This window comes from Siphateles boraxobius, unplaced genomic scaffold (assembly GCF_051911475.1).
Source record: "Siphateles boraxobius isolate OS27281-9 unplaced genomic scaffold, OSU_SipBor_1 13, whole genome shotgun sequence".
Lineage (NCBI taxonomy): Eukaryota > Metazoa > Chordata > Actinopteri > Cypriniformes > Leuciscidae > Siphateles > Siphateles boraxobius.
In genome coordinates, this window is record NW_027508733.1 from 11,619,331 (window position 1) to 11,636,909 (window position 17,579).

The window sequence follows — 17,579 nt, forward strand, 5'->3', positions numbered from 1 at the left end:
ACTCAGGTGGACACCACCAACTGAGATCGACTTATTATAGGCACGATGGAGGACGAAGGATACACACAGTGGAGCAATGCGGAGGTTTCATGTCTTTTGAGTGTTTGGGGCGAAGAGACAGTGCAGGCAAAAATGCAGTTGTTACAGAGATAAATCTGTGTTTGAAGCAGGGGCGTCAGTTTGTGTTGAAAAGTGGTGGGGACAAAAAATCTGATGAAAAAAAACATTACAGCAGGACGGGAAAAATATTGAATAACGGCGCATCAAAAATGGACATAGCGTAGGCCACTCAACAACACGAAAATACTCAGCATAAAACCCTCAACAATGTCGACTGCACATGTAACAGTCCCTGCAACATCAGCTCAACCAAACAGTGCCAAAGCACCATACTGTACAGGGCTCGACATTAACGCTTGCCCGGGACGCGATATTTTTTTTCACAGGATGGTAGGGGAAGACTCATGAATATTCATTAGGGAACTCATGTCTGATTGGTCTGATGACCTACCCCCTAACCCCGCCCCTAAACCTACCCGTCACTGGGGGTCTGATGACCTACCCCTAACCCCGCCCCTAAACCTACCAGTCACTGGGGTTAAGACCAATCAGGCATGAGTTCCCTAATGAATATTCATGAGTCTTCCCCTACCATCCTGTGAAAAAAAATATCGCGCCCGGGACAAGTGGATTTTTTGAAGGTAAAAGAGAATTTTACTTGCCCAACCGGACAAGTAGCCTGATTAGAACATCAATAACACAAATAAACAAATAACTAGGGAATCACTAAACCGAGAGAATGATTCTGATTTTATTACATTTATTGTAAGTTGCGATCAATTGTGGATAATGTATTACTGATGGTTGCGCTGTTGACGCTCGCGCAGCCTCTCGAGGAGAAATCTACAGGAATGAGCGCAGCACACACAAACTCAGTTAACAACACACTGCCTATAAAAAAATCTAAATGTGGAGTTTTTATATTTTTAACCAACCTCAATTATTTTTCCTGAATAGGGGAGAGCCGGGACGATTGAAACGCGGGACGGATGAAACATTGAGATTTCCTTGAAAACCACTCACGTCATGTACGTCAAATTTCGTCAGCAGGTACCATAGACAGTATAAGAAGTGGACAGAGCCATCTCATTGGAACTCAGTTGAGACAGTTGAAGCCCATTTTTAGCGATTTTTGAGCACTTCCGTTCCTGACGCGCATACTCAAACCGACTCAAACTAAGCTTGATGACGTGAGCAACCTGTCTGACAGACGTAAATCTTCTAGTAGCTGTGTGTGAAAATTGCCAATGTTAATCACTTCATATGTATTCACTTGCCACATACCGAATTATTTCCAATTCCCCAAAAACGTTGTTGAAATATTTTGTCCCGTTGCTTTTATGGACTCATAATCTATGGGCTTCTCCCTTGACGGAACGTCCCCCCGATTGCCTGCGAGCTTCTCCTCCTGTCTATACGGTAATGTCTCTATTGTGCGACATAAAGTCGCGTGGTTATGACGCAATCGTTAGCCTGTTTTTAACAAAAACGGCTTCTACGGGGCCATAACGTAAGATACAAAGTAAAGGAGCCTTTTATACATTTTCGTGTTTATTTGGAAATAAATAATGGACAAATGAAGTCTTTGGACGCCCCAGATGTAAAGTTATTCGCTGTCAAAGTGACACCAAAATGAATGGGAGTCAATGGAATGCTAATAGCAGGTGAAGTTCTGCTACAATGGCGGCTACCGCGAGGTTTCAACTTCCGGCTGATGGATTACCCCCTTGGCAGGTACAGCCATAGACAGTAAAATAAATGGACACAGCGACCCCGTTGATTTCAACGGAGAGAGTTGAAGCCGAACATGGGCACTCACTTCCTGATAGCCAAGCGTTCTGCGCAGGCTAAAACTGAGCTTGATGACGTAGATGTCACGTGAGCAACCTGACTGACAGTTGTAAATCTTCTAGTAGCTGTGCCAAGACAAATCTGAATCACCCATAGACAGTCACCCAACGTTAATCGTGCACAGAGACGGTGAAGCGCGACCTGCAGCAACTTTTGGTAAGTATTCTGATTAATTATTTTGTCATTTTGCTTAATATTTATTTATTTAAAATTTAACGTCAGTACGCCTGCGAGACTGTGCGAGCTTCTCCTCCTGTCTATACGGTAATGTCTCTATTGTGCGACATGAAGTCGCGTGGTTATGACGCAATTTTAAGCCTATTTTTACAAGAATGGCTTCTACGGGGCCATAACGTAAGATAAAGTAATGGAGCCTTTTATACATTGTCGTGTTTCTTTAGAAATAAATAATGGACAACTGAAGTCTTTGGACGCCTCAGATGTAAAGTTATTCGCTGTCAAAGTGACGCCAAAATGAATGGGAGTCAATGGGATGCTAACAGCAGGTGATAGCCAGCTACAATGGCGGCCCCCGGAGGCAGCTTCAACTTCCGCCTGATGGATTACCCCCTTGGGTACAGCACGCAATGCCGACCATACCCGCGAAAACATTTCTTCTTTACGTCATGCCGTTTTAAAGTTAGAGCCGGAAAACTGTTTTTGAGTGCAGTTAGTGAATTCTTTTGTGCGGTACTTTTTTTTGACTGACAAGTTGTATTTATGTTTTCATGTGCCATTGTAATGATAATACGGAAGGTGTATTAGTACTAAAACACACCCTTAAGTGTGTAATATCAGAGTTTTTTAGTTAAAGGGCAAAACAGGTTTAACTGGCAGGAGGCGCTGTCGGGATGGTTGAAACAAGTGTTTCAACCGTCCCGACGTCACCTTCTGCCAGTTAAATCTGGTCACCGATGCTGCAGAGCATTACATCTGTGACTATTGTGACATGAATTAAACCTGTTATTTATTTGTTTATATATATATATATATATATATATATATATATATATTCCTATATATAATATATATATTGTAACAAATATATAATATATAAACTATATATATATATATATATATATATATATAGGCCTATATAGTTTATATATTATATTATATATTTGTTATTTAGCCTATAGGCTACTGTTCCTAAACGTTTATTTAACCTGTACTTTTCATAGATTCATATAGGCCTAAAATCCATGTTATCTCTTTAATAATCATCAATTGTTCAATCTTCAATAAATTTCATTTATCGTCCGGTTGACCTAATTTTCTTCATAATAACAGGCTATTCAACTAGCAAACACTCAATATGACTCAAGGAAGAAATGTAAGAAAATTAATTATAAACGGATTTGTCTGTCTTCTTCAAAATAGCCTATTAGAAAGATCACGCAAAATGCGCATAGGCTGATCGCTTATTGTTTATTGGGCGACAGAACAAAAATGTTAATATGAACCTTTAAATAAAAAATAAAATAAAAAATATGTTTTTAACAATATGTACATAAGTTACTTGTCAGGTATTGTTCATAAAAACAAGCATTAGATGAATAGTTGCCGTTTAAACTGTTAGCTATGTTTCATCCGTCCCACCCCTGTTCAATCACCCCGCTCATGCGGGACGATTGAAACAAAGCACAACTACCGTTCAAAGTCAGTTTTTACTTAAATCATTCTATATTTGTACCGAATAACACATGATACTAAGAGAACACATATGTGAGTTGTTGATCACAAAACAAAACAAAAATCTATCTGTAACCTTATCTTAGAAACCGACGTTTATCTGAAAAGTGTTTCAACTGTCCCGGCTCTCCCCCTACCATCACGATTGAAAATGTGACATGATTTCCTACAACAGTTCAAAAACAGTTAAAATTAAGTCACTTACATTTTAGATGCAATATTGGCTGTTTTTGTTCTGTTTCAGCAGCGAACAAAAACAAAACTAAAACAAACAAACAAACAAAAATCACAGCAGAACCACGGCGCATCTCACAGGAACACTCAGTCTGTTTTCATTACTGAATGATTCAGCATTTTGAACGAATCAAAGATTCAATGACCCATTCATAACCTATGATTTATAACATAGACGATTCATAAACATCTGTCTCATTCTTGAGTGAATCAGCCGTTTGAACGAATCGTTTGAATTAATGAATCAATGACTCACTCATTAAGACGGTCGCCTGCCGCCACCTACTGGTGGTTTGGTGTTATGTTTAAAAGTAGTATCATTCTTTCCAACGTTTCTTACTTGTATATTTAAATCAATTTCATAACATTATTATTTTATGCAATTGTCCTTTTTCAGTGTAAATGATTTAATTTGATCAGCCCTACCTAGTGTAACAGCCCTATAGTGTCTTAATATTCTAAATAATTGAATTTATTGATCAAATTTAGGAATTTAAAATGAAAGATGAAGCATACATTTAATAAGATTGGGGGAGGAGATGCCCTTTAAAGGTGCAGATATTACAATATGCCGATCTGAATATCAAAGCTGATTGAACACTGATGAGAATCAGATGAGAATAATATTGCTTCAGAATAAATTAACAAAAAAAAAAAAAGAATCCGGACAAACAACTTTTTTACTCGGACAAGTGAATGACAGATTTACTTGTCATACAACTCAACATATCTGCATCAAATAACACCAGATAAAATTAAAACAATGTGGGATTTGCAACCCACATACACTCACCTAAAGGATTAATAGTGAAGGGTTGGTCAAAATCCCTTGCCTCTTCAAATACATCTATAATCATATCCTTTTGAATGCTTATATACTTCCTTTATAAAAATCAATAATCAAATATATTCATTATCACATAATAATTTTTTTATTCTTTGTGCTTGTGAAATTATATTGTCTTAAATGCATGTGATGTAAGTAACCAGTTTCTTTTAGGTGCATTCCAATCTTACTTTGAGATTGCACGCAGTACACGCAGGACACGAAGGCCACGTAACCCACAAGGCCGTTTGTCTCTTTCTCTGGTATCAGTAGAGGGTCCTAAAGGCAGCGTGGACACATATGATTCTTCGCTGGACATATGGTCAAGCTATATTGAGCGTTACTATATCGAACTTTAATTGTTGTATTAAAATGTATTCTTTCCAGTATATTTCCTTCCTTCGGAGTAAATGCCAGTGATCTGTTTTTCTCCCAAATGAGTGAATGTTTTAGCATTATGTTTTGGTATACTTAACTGATAATAAGGAGCTCAGACTCTCTTCAGCCTTGAATGGAGCTGTTATTTGCTAGTGTCTGTTATGTGTGTGTGTGTGTGTGCGTATGACATTCTATGTAGGTTCTGGACGTTCGGACCAGACACCCCGGCGCCCTTCTCTAACCTGCGAGGCCACCACAGACCTAAATCTAATGAGTGGACGACAACTATCTTGACTAATGGCGATAGGCACCCCTATCTCCTCACATGTGTTAAATTGTTTAGGCTCTTAAAGGGGTGGTTCGGAATTTTGGACATCGGGCCTCATTTCCAAGTGAGCCTTAGTGTTATTTATCAGTGGAGACAGTTTTCAAAAAATTTCATCCAGTCGTTCCAATTGCATATTTCGTCAGTGCTAGGCTAGCACGAGTCAACGGTAATTGCTAGCCTGCCATTAAATACAGTTTTATCCACTCCACAGTACACCAAAAGCAAACAAATTATAACGCCAGACTATCGATGTAAATGTCTGTTGAGGAGAATAATGTTAGATACCAAACTACCCTTGCATCGCAATGATATAGTTATACTTCGTTCCCTGTATTTATTAGCACAGTCTACAGCAGCGGCGGAGTGATATCAAGTTACCTAGGCAACTGAGCGCGCCGGTCACATGACAATCACGCAAGTGTATTTCCCTGCCGCTGACACTCATCACTGCAGAAGCAGAGTATATTTCATGACATGTAATAGCAAGACATATGACAATGTCTACGTTTGAAAGCAATGCCAGTGTTTCGGACTTTGAAGATGATGAAGACGAGGGATGTGTGTTGTTCAACGAACCATATATGTATGAGGCGGAATACACAGATGAAGAATTAATCGAGATGGATGCTAAAAGGGCAGAAAGAGAAAGAATGTCTATGGAGACAACAGACGTTCGCGGCAAACGCGTCGCCCAATTCACGTCATTCGCGACGCCCGGCGCGAATGATGCGTCTATTCGCGTCTTTGCATTTACTTTGTATGTAATCTACTCGCACAAATAATTAAATTCGCGTTCGGTGTGAACACACCATAAGTTATACTATTGTCAATCTCCACAATGCATTGAACTATAACGTTATCTCCACTAACGTTGTCAGTGTCAATCTATCAGTTATGAAAGGGACTAAATTCATTAGCTAGCTAGAATAGCCTGACAGAAGTTATTACCTGTACATCTGTATCTGTTGGTGCATCTGGAAAGACGGCTGGAAACTGCATTCCTTCTCAGTAACCTGTGAGCGTTTCAATTACGGTTGTCTTCAAAATCGTCTAATGTTAGTCTAAAAAATGATCACTGCAAATTTTCAACTTTTGTAGAGTCTCTGCCGGTGTCTCGTTGTCCAAGCCAGCAGCAATAAGCCAAAGTTGGATCCTTTCTGGATCTTTGAATGGAAATTTGTGGAAACTTCGAGGTGAACATTTTTTGGATTTATTATTGCAATTGCGAAATGCACACCGAATCACCATGTTGCCAATATCCTTCGTTTGTTGCCAATATCCCTCGTCTACTGGCTAGCTAGACGTCCCGACTATCGTGCGCTTCTGTTCTGTGTTTACTTTTCGGCGCAGTACTACTACCCGGAGCAAAGTAAAATTCCGCCCCTGCTGAGAAACTAGTTCCTGTAAATGTAATGTGATCATTGCGATGCAAGGGTAGTTTGATCTCTAACATTATTCTCCTCAACAGACATTTACATCGATAGTCTGGCGTTATAATTTGTTTGCTTTTGGTGTACTGTGGAGTGGGTAAAACTGTATTTAATGGCAGGCTAGGAGTTACCGTTGACTCGCGCTAGCCTAGCACCGGCGAAATATGCAACTGGAACGACTGGATGAAAAATTTTGAAAACTGTCTCCACTGATAAATAACACTAAGGCTCACTTGGAAATGAGGCCCGATGTCCAAAATTCCGAACCACCCCTTTAATGTTTCCTAGCCAATGAGAATCATTCAACCTGTAAGCAATGACGTAGCTTAGACCTTGGAAATGGTATAACTGCTGTGATCTTTGTAACTGTAAGGGGGGCGGCCTACGAACTCCTGTGCGAGTATTGAAGCTGACTTCTGCTGATGAAACTGCAAACTATCTTCAGTAAATATTTTCTTTAATTTTTTATAATTCTGACTCTGGGTCTTCATTCTTCATATCTGGTTCTGGGTCTTTAACTGTACACCCCTTACAATAGGAACACCTGTTCAATTTCTCATTAATGCAATTATCTAATCAACCAATCACATGGCAGTTGCTTCAATGCATTTAGGGGTGTGGTCCTGGTCAAGACAATCTCCTGAACTCCAAACTGAATGTCAGAATAGGAAAGAAAGGTGATTTAAGCAATTTTGAGCGTGGCATGGTTGTTGGTGCCAGACGGGCCGGTCTGAGTATTTCACAATCTCCTCAGTTACTGGGATTTTCACGCACAACCATTTCTAGGGTTTACAAAGAATGGTGTGGAAAGGGAAAAACATCCAGTATGCGGCAGTCCTGTGGGCGAAAATGCCTTTTTGATGCTAGAAGTCAGAGGAGAATGGGCCGACTGATTCAAGCTGATAGAAGAGCAACTTTGACTGAAATAACCACTTGTTACAACCGAGGTATGCAGCAAAGCATTTGTGAAGCCACAACACGCACAACCTTGAGGCGGATGGTCTACAACAGCAGAAGACCCCACCGCGTACCACTCATCTCCACTACAAATAGGAAAAAGAGGCTACGATTTGCAAGAGCTCACCAAAATTGGACAGTTGAAGACTGGAAAAATGTTTTCTGAAAATGTTTTTTCTTGATTTCTGTTGAGACATTCAGATGGTAGAGTCAGAATTTGGCGTAAACAGAATGAGAACATGGATCCATCATGCCTTGTTACCACTGTGGAGGCTGGTGGTGGTGGTGTAATGGTGTGGGGGATGTTTTCTTGGCACACTTTAGGCCCCTTAGTGCAAATTGGGCATCGTTTAAATGCCACGGCCTACCTGAGCATTGTTTCTGACCATGTCCATCCCTTTATGGCCACCATGTACCCATCCTCTGATGGCTACTTCCAGCAGGATAATGCACCATGTCACAAAGCTCGAATCATTTCAGATTTGTTTCTTGAACATGACAATGAGTTCACTGTACTAAAATGGCCCCCACAGTCACCAGATCTCAACCCAATAGAGCATCTTTGGGATGTGGTGGAACGGGAGCTTCGTGCCCTGGATGTGCATCCCACAAATCTCCATCAACTGCAAGATGCTATCCTATCAATATGGGCCAACATTTCTAAAGAATGCTTTCAGCACCTTGTAGAATCAATGCCACTCAGAATTAAGGCAATTCTGAAGGCGAAAGGGGGTCAAACACAGTATTAGTATGGTGTTCCTAATAATCCTTTAGGTGAGTGTAGAATGCAGTGCCTGTTTGTCATGTTCACAGGGAGAGAATGGATAACTTCGACAAGAAGAAACTGTCATGTCAAGAATTTGTTCAAGTCGGTGCATGCATGTTTTTGGGTCATTTTAGAATCAGTAATAGTTTATTTTGTTTAAGTTACTTTTTTTGGACAATGTACATTGTTTCTTTCTGTATCTAAACTGCATTGCATGTTTTATTTTGTGCAAATAAACCTTTAACATTTCTTGGTTCACTTGATTTTTCAGAACATTTTAACCAAATGCTTTCAAAAAGTGGTGGGGACAAAATCAGCCTTTTCAAAAAGTGGTGGGAACATGTCCCCAGCGTCCCCAGTGTAAATGACACCTATGGTTGAAGACATTTCACGAGATATGGGGAGGCACGGTTTTAAGCGCTCGTTTGCCAACGTAAGATAAAAAGCTTAAAAAACAGATACAAAGTGAAAGCAAAACACTGGATAATTTTATTCGCATCTGCATCCATTGCATTTCGTGCTGTTTTACTTCCTTTTCCGGGTCAGAACGTCTTGTTGAGGCAAAAACAATAACTAACAAAATAGCATCACAGCATAAGAGACATCAGGATTCAAATTGTACTTTAAAAGATGTTTATTCTTTTAAAGGAGGGTTGTTTAAAAAAACACACATGGAACAAGACCTGCATCACACAGAAAACAAGCAGCTTTTATACCCTCTTTTGACAGTCTCTTCTTCTGTAATTTTCCGCTTACCCCAGTAAAACCAGATCTAGCAGGTTTTAGAAATACAATGGTCCTTCCTAACCCCCCTTCCTGGGCTTTTACTGTCCCCACACCTGTGAGGTCAAAAGGCTTTATAATACAGTGGTCCCTCTGACCCCCCTGGGCTTTACTGTCTTCATGGTACGATGGGGATCTAAAGGACACAGTTCGAGTGGGAGAGGTTAGACGACAAGCAGTGGAAGGGTTGAAGAGCATAAACAGCTGTGCTCTACCAGGCAAACTAAAACTCTGGTGCTTTCAGTTTGGTCTACTGCCAAGGTTGCTGTGGCCACTGACTGTGTACAAGGTTTCTTTTACAACAGTGGATAAGCTGGAAGCGTTAATAAGTTCATACATCAGGAAATGGTTGGGAGTTCCACGCTGCCTCAGCAGAGTGGGACTTTATAGTAAAGGAGTATTGCAGCTGCCAGTCTCTGCTTTAACCGAGGAGTTTAAGTGTGCCAAGGTCAGACTGGAGATGACTTTAGCAGAGTCACGCGACAAATGTGTAAGGGAGGCAGCCCCTGTGGTAAAAACTGGTAGAAAGTGGTCAGCAAAGAAATCTGTAGTAGAGGCAAAGGCTGACCTTCAAATTGGGGATATCGTGGGACAGGTACAGCATGGAAGAGGGGGTTTTGGGCTCAGTTTAGCTCCTCCTAAATGGCACAAGGCAGGCCCAGCTCAAAGGAGGAAGCTGGTGGTCAACGAGGTGCGAAAGCAGGAGGAGAGGATGAGATGTATAAAGGCCATTTCCCAGGCCAAGCAGGGAGAGTGGATGAGATGGGAGAGTGTGGAACAACGCAAAATGGGCTGGCAAGACCTTTGGTCAATGGAAGAGAGTAGGATCAGTTTCCTTATTAGGCCAACATATGATGTTCTCCCATCACCGCAGAACCTAAACCTCTGGGTAGGAGAGGATCCCTCTTGTCCTTTGTGTTCATCACCTGCCACATTAAGGCACATTTTGACAGGATGTAAGGTGGCTCTTAGCCAAGGTCGGTTTACTTGGCGCCATGACCAAGTATTGCGATGTTTGGCTTTAGAATTGGAAGGCAAGCGTAGTATGACCAATAAGTTGCCGCCTGTTCTAGCAAAACATTACACGCAGAAGACAATATTCCTCCGCCCAGGCGAGCAACCACCAAGAAAAGGTGCTAACACCAATTCTCGCCCAGGACAACTGGAAGCTTATAGGGTCTGGAAGATGCTGGCTGATCTTGATCAACGGCTTATTTTTCCACCTGAGATTGCCACCACTAACCTACGACTAGATATTGTTTTGTGGTCTGGATCAGCACGCATTGTTCATCTGATAGAGTTAACAGTGCCATGGGAGGATGCGGTAGATGAGGCATATGAGAGGAAGAAATTGCGGTATGCTCATCTGGCCACTGAAGCAGAACAGCGAGGATGGAGAGTCCAGGTTTATCCAGTGGAAGGGGGTTGTCGAGTGTTTTGTGGCACACTCTACAACCCGGTTCCTCAGAGACGTCGGATTCAGTGGTCAAGAGTTGCGTCGCACAGTAAAGAACTTATCTGAAGCAGCAGAAAGGAGCAGCAACTGGCTGTGGTTGAGACGGAAAGATTCTAGCTGGCTGTGTACAGGCCGCCATGCTACGGTTTCGTAGAATTCTTGAAAACTTGAAGAGTCTGTTGGTTTATTTGTATAGGTTGTATAGTATTTACAGTCATTACGTTCCTGTGTATATTGCGTGAATGAAGGGTGGTTGGGCAGATATTGTGTTTTGCGATAGGTGGTATGCCATACGGAACCGTTGCCACTGAAACTGCATATTAACGCACCAGTGGGGCTCGACAGCCTTAGTCAAACGGGTTGGCGCGTATGGTTGGGTTGCGGAGAGATTGTGAGATTGTGGTTAGGTCTCAGCAGCAAGAGGGAAGAAGAGGTCAGTAAGCTGGGCTGAGTTGAGTGGGGGACGGAGGGGGGTGACTCTGGGACGCCAGAGTCACTGTCGAGCCCTCTTGAGGTGTCGTGGGCTAGTCGACGAAACACTGAGGACGGAAGGTGCCCACTTGAAGACCCTAGAGATGTCCCCTACTCCGCTCAATCCAGAGGGTTGTTATGGGGGGACCGCACTGTGGTTGCAGCCGTTGTGTGTGCTGACACGCAAATTAACACCAGACAGAAGGAGATTCACGTCACCAGATGGAAAGAAGCGTAAACGGATGGAGAAGCATAGGTTACTGTAAAGCTACGTCTTAGTTGGTGCTTATCTTGGCAAAAGCCGAGTACAAATCAGCATGAAGTTTTAACATCTACTCTCGTGTAATGGAAATCATTCACATCTGTGAGGTCAAAAGGCTGAATACCCCTTAGTCTTTCTGAAGAAGGTGAGCCTCCCACCCCCCTGGGCTTTACTGTCTAAGAAAAAGAAAAAAAGAAAAAGTAAAATTTTCACAACAGTCTACATTTGGTACTTTCAGCAGTGTATAGTGTAAATGCAAAAATCGAATACGGGTCACTTTTAAAAGATGATGTAAGCGGGTCGTCATAAAAATCGGATATAGTCAGAAAATAGGATTTGGGCATCAAGACCTGCAGTGTAAATGCAGCCTAAGTGTCGCTTCCGAATAAAGAGGACCTCACACTTCCTGCTCAGCTACTGTTCGGACGCTCTCGCTTACTGCTCCGCGCTTTGCTCTATCGCTTTTATATTTCTATATTTTATCTCCTTTTATCACCTAATTTTAACTTCAGCAAATCAGCACAGTGCTCAAACGTTTGGATTACTACAAAAAAAAAAGCAGAATTATTTTATTCAACCAGCCTCCCACTGAAAGCTTACATTCCGGGGAAGAGAAAACAAAACTGCCTACATTCATAAGGATAAGAAAATGCCTCCTCTGGAATCTACTTGCTGCTCCAACTGCCACAGACTTTTACAAAGGATTGCAATTCTTGAAACAAAGTTAATTGCGGGACCACCAAACCAGACGGAACACACAACAGAGCTTCGTCATGGACGTCCTCAGCATACAGCCGGTGAGTCCCATGAATCTAGTGCTTCTCGACAGGCCATACTGAGTGTAGAGAAACAAGCCGATCGTTTTACTAATCGATGGCACAAACAGGGTGCGAGACCCAAAGGCACTCGAGACATCAGATTGTCACGAGCATCACATATTACTGCAGTAGCATCCTCTACCCCAGATACGGCTCTGACAAGGACTGCAAACACTGGTCTCCTACCACCGCCTATACATCTTGAGAACAGATTTGAAGTATTAATGAATGAGGAATCCCCAAATTTGATGAATGTGATCACACACAGACAGAATCAGCCAGTAGCTAACACTGATGCTAACTGGGGCTCAAGGTCGAGCAGACAGCGGCACTCAGCTCACAGTGCATCCGAGCCCAGGACTCTGATAGTGGGCGACTCCGTAATCAGAAACATTAATAGCAGGGATACAACAACGTGCTGCCTTCCACAAGCAACAACATCTGATGTAAACAGGGAACTTCAGAACATTCTGATGAAACATAAGACTGCAAATCGACTCATCATTCATGTGGGGAAGAATGATATTCATAAAGAGCAGTCGGAACTTCTTAAAAAGGATTTCAATGAACTTTTTGAAACACTTAAAAGACTGAAAGTTCAAACATTCATCAGTGGACCACTCCCAGCAAGAGGAACAAACAGGTTTTCACGGTTGCTTGGGCTTAATACATGGCTGCAAAAAACCTGCAATATAAAAGGAGTGAACTTTATTGACAACTTCAATCTTTTCTGGAGTCAGAGGCAACTGTTTCAACAGGATGGCCACCACCCAAACAAACTTGGTTCAAGAGTGCTAAAGGACAATATCTACTTCTCCCTCCGTCATCCTTCTGCAATGTGTGCCAATCCACTCAACCTGAATGGCACACACACACCTGGATACAGTATGAATGACCACAGGATTTCACTTCAGCCCCTGAATGGACATGCGGTTGACACATCACACAAGGACAGTGATAACACCACTCAGCCACAACAACCTCTGCTCACGGACACAATCTCAGCTGAGCCCTGCCCACAGAGCTCACCACAGACAGACTGTGACATACCAGCACTGCTCCAATATACAGCACCCAAGGACGACTTTCTGGAAAACAGCCAGGGAAACCAGGACAGCATATTACAGCCTCCAATAACACCAGAGCAAAAATCACTCTCACTGGAAACATTATCACTCTCTCCAGCATCTCCACTTCTGTGCTTCTCAGAGAAAATGGAACAACTGGTGCACGCTGGAACTAGACTATCCCACTCTTTTGCTGCGAGCCCCCAGATACCAACCAAAAAACGCCAGGCCCCACAACCACCAAAGCCTACGGGCCCAGCTCGCCCTCCCCCTCCTCCTGTGAGAGCTCTTCGGCCTCTGCCACAGCGCCAGGGCCCACACCCTCCTCCGGCGGCTCGAGGTGAACCAAAAACAACTGATACCAGCTCTCAGTGATATGTGTCGGGTCCCCGCTATGATAACAATAACTTTCTCAAATGTTTACAGAACAAGCGGGAACCCAGTGTGCCTGTATCTTTTTCTATTGCTGTTCAATTACATGATAGAAAGTCTAAGGCCTTCAAAAGCCGTACAGCAAACCCATCTAATCTGGTGCCTATTACACGACATACCAAGATTGCTGTGGGGACAAAAAGTAAGACTGTTAAGTTAGCACTTTTAAACATCCGCTCACTTAAAAATAAATCACTTTTAGTCAATGACTTGATAACCACATACAACCTGGATTTTATGTTACTAAATGAAACTTGGCTAGAAGAAAGTTGCAGTGCAACAGTCCTCAATGAAACAGCCCCTCCTAACTTTACTTTTATGAGTGTCTGCAGAGCTGTCAGAAGAGGCGGAGGTTTAGCTGCTCTTTATAAAGATGTCTATCAATGTAAGCAAATATCATTTGGGAATTACCCGTCTTTCGAATATCTGGGTATTGTGTTAAAAGGTGCTCCACGCATTTTACTTATCATTGTTTACAGGCCTCCAAAATACTCTCCAGCTTTTGCTGAGAACTTAACAGAACTGTTAAGTTCTATTTCCTCAGAGTTTGACTGCTTTGCCATTGCTGGAGATTTTAACATTCACATAGATAATGCAGAAAACAATATGGCAAAAGAAATCAAAACTGTTTTAAAAACTTTTGATCTGACTCAGCATGTACATGGAGCCACACATAATCGTGGACACACTCTAGATTTACTTATCAGTAAGGGTCTAAACATTTCATCAATTGTTATTAAGGATGTAGCACTGTCTGATCATTTTTGTATTTTCTTTGATATATTGATCTCTCCTGCCATTGAAGCTAGATCTGTGTCTGTCAAGAAGAGATGCTTAAATGAGAACACTAGTGTACTATTTATGAAGGCTATATCTTTAACACCAAGCATATCTGCTGACTCTGTTGATTTTCTCCTTGATTCTTTTAACTCAAAAGTTAAGAGTGTAATTGATGATATTGCTCCTGTGAAAGTCAGGAAGAAGAGTGGCAGACAAAAAGCACCTTGGAGAAACTCAACAGCAGTGCAAAATATGAAAAGACAATGCAGAAAAGCAGAGCGCATGTGGCGGAAGACAAAACTTGTAGTCCATTATAACATCTACAAAGACAGCATCCATGCTTTCAATAAGGAACTAAGCAAAGCTAGACAGACTTTTTTCTCGAATATTATAAACAGCAATATAAACAACACGCGCACTCTTTTTGCTACTGTAGAGAGACTGACAAACCCCCCAAGCCAGATTCCCAGTGAAATGCTCTCAGTGAGAAAGTGCAGTGAGTTTGCTTCTTTCTTCTCTGAGAAAATCAATAATATCAGAAAGGTGATCAGCTCATCCTTGAGTTGCGCTGGGGTCAGGCAGATCAGACAACAGGACGAGAAAGTAGCCACTATGTCTGATTTCGAAGAAATTGATGGCAAAATTTTGGAAGAAACCGTACAGCAACTAAAAACATCAACCTGCGCCCTTGATGCACTTCCCACATCTTTTTTCAAAAATGTGTTACACAGCTTAGAAGCAGATCTCCTAGAAGTGGTAAATGCCTCACTTCTCTCTGGGAGTTTTCCGACCTCCCTGAAAACTGCTGTTGTCAAGCCCCTCCTGAAAAAGAGCAATCTGGATAAGACCATATTAAACAACTATAGACCGATCTCAAATCTTCCTTTCATAGGCAAGATCATTGAAAAAGTTGTCTTCAATCAGCTGAACAAATTCTTAAGCTCCAATGGATACTTTGACCATTTTCAATCTGGTTTCCGACCGCACCACAGTACAGAGACCGCGCTCATAAAGATAATAAATGATATTCGCTTAAATACTGATACAGGCAAATTATCAGTGCTGGTACTACTCGACCTCAGTGCTGCATTTGACACTGTCGATCACAACATACTTCTTGACAGGCTGGAAAACTGGGTCGGGCTTTCTGGGATAGTCCTAAAATGGTTCAGGTCATACTTAGGAGGCAGAGGTTATTATGTGAGTATAGGAGACCATAAGTCTGAGTGGACATCCATGACATGCGGAGTCCCTCAAGGCTCAATTCTTGCGCCACTCCTATTCAACCTGTACATGCTCCCAATGAGCCAAATAATGAGAAAGAACCAAATCGCTTACCATAGCTATGCAGACGACACACAGCTCTACTTATCCCTATCGCCTAACGATTACAGCCCCATTGACTCCCTTTGCCAATGCATTGATGAAGTAAACAATTGGATGTGCCAAAACTTTCTTCAGTTAAACAAAGACAAAACTGAAGTCATTGCGTTTGGAAACAAAGATGAAGTTCTCAAGGTGAATGCATACCTTCAGTCTAGGGGTCAAACAACTAAAAATCAAGTCAGGAATCTGGGTGTGTCTCTGGAGTCAGACCTTAGTTTCAGTAGTCATGTCAAAGCAATAACTAAATCAGCATATTATCACCTGAAAAATATTGCAAGAATTAGATGCTTTGTTTCCAGTCAAGACTTAGAAAAACTTGTGCATGCTTTCATCACCAGTAGGGTGGATTATTGTAATGGACTTCTCACTGGCCTTCCCAAAAAGACCATAAGACATTTGCAGCTCATACAGAACGCTGCTGCTAGGATTCTGAGCAGAACCAGAAAATATGAACACATCACACCAGTCCTCAGGTCTTTACACTGGCTGCCAGTTACATTTAGGATTGATTTTAAAGTATTATTACTGGTATATAAATCATTCAATGGCCTAGGACCTAAATACATTGCAGATATGCTCAGTGAATATAAACCCAACAGATCACTCAGATCATTAGGATCACATCAGCTAGAAATACCAAGGGTTCACTCTAAGCATGGCGAGTCTGCTTTTAGCTACTATGCCAGCAGCAGCTGGAACCAGCTTCCAGAAGAGATCAGATGTGCTCCTACAGTAGTCACATTCAAATCCAGACTCAAAACACATCTGTTTAGCTGTGCATTTACTGAATGAGCACTGTGCCACTGTTCGTCCGACTGTTTGCACTGTATTTTATTTTATGTTTTAATTATTCTGATTTCTGTATTTTATCTTTTATTCTAAACTGTTTTAATTATTCTGATTTCTTTTGATTATTTTAATTTCTTCTATGTAAAGCACTTTGAATTACCATTGTGTATGAAATGTGCTATATAAATAAACTTGCCTTGCCTTGCCTTGCCTAAAGGGGATTCGAAACTCGCGCCACCTTCTGGGTGTTGCAGGAGTAGTAGACGCAGGAGTAGTAATGTCAGTAGGGTGACCAGAAGTAACGAAAAATTCGGGACAGTCCCGAAATCTAAGCTGTTGTCCCGAATCCCGAAACCGGCCTTAATTGTCCCGAAAATTATACTAAAGCAAAATCTTGATATAAAACATTAAAAACTGTCCGTGGAAGTTGAGTCGTCGACGTTCGCATGTGGTCCGGTTTGTAACGTTGGCTGGAGGACGTTCCGAGGACGTTCGCATTTGGTCCGGTTTATAACGTTGGTTGGGGGACATTCCAAGGACGTCCACTATACGGAGAAATTGTTTTGTTTTTTGCATTTTGACATATGGTTTTAGTGCAAATAAACCATAGTAAAAATATAAAGAAAACTGGCTATTTGTGGATATGGCTTTACTAATAAAAAAGAAGTTATATGGAACAAATCATGTTTCTTAAGATTGGTTTATAACTGATGATTGTATTACAATGATCCAACTAAACCTGATTTGTAATAATTCCACTATTTAAAATGAATAAAAAGATAAGATACATTGTAATTGTTTTCATTAAATAAT